We start from the raw sequence: 780 nt of genomic DNA, 5'->3' as shown, positions 1-780 counted from the left end.
TGTATCACTGGCCGTGTACATTCGGGAGCGACTTGGGTTTGTGCCTTCCCGATGCGAATTAAAATTCCCAGACCGCCCGCAGCCGGCCGGCGCCAGTTGGGTGCGTTGCGGCGTTGGGAACGGGGTTGGCGACTGGAGGTTCTCGCCGGCTCCGCTCCTCGGTCGTTGCGTACCGCGGTTGTCGCCCCGGCTTCACGCAGATGCCAAGTGACATCCGTTTTGTGAGGGAAGTGAAAGTAAATTCCTTCAGCGAAAGGCCACGCTCTGAAGTTTGGTCTTGTCACGTGTAGGAGTTCTCATCCTCTGCTGTTCCTTCTTAATTTTGTTCTGCTGGAAGCTGAGGGGGACAAAAGCAGGTTGGGGACATGAACCAGGAGTTTGTGTTGCAGTGAGCAGGTAATTAGACAGCAAATAGTTGATAAGAAGGAACAGACGTGTTTGGGCTGAAAACAGGCTTATGGAGAACTTTCAGGGATCGCTGCCGGTAGGAATCACTTTGATGAATCAACTGTTGGAATAATTTTAGAGTTTGTCACGCTGTACAGAGGTTGCTTTGTCCCCACCGAACCTCAGTGTGGCTTCGGACACGTTCTTCCCGCGATTTCTCTCCCGCGTATCAGCACATCCCTGTTACGTAAAAGCTGGGTGTTCAGCTGCATTTGGCTGCAGGAGTTCAGTTTTGAAAGGATCCGGCTCTTTTAAGGGAGGCCTAAACCCCTGGATGGGAGAGGGGATGCGCTGGCGTCAGCCGCACGCGCCGAGCTGGCAGCTCGCAGACCT

This window comes from Eurypyga helias, unplaced genomic scaffold (assembly GCF_000690775.1).
Source record: "Eurypyga helias isolate BGI_N326 unplaced genomic scaffold, ASM69077v1 scaffold38220, whole genome shotgun sequence".
Lineage (NCBI taxonomy): Eukaryota > Metazoa > Chordata > Aves > Eurypygiformes > Eurypygidae > Eurypyga > Eurypyga helias.
This window is presented reverse-complemented; position numbering follows the sequence as displayed.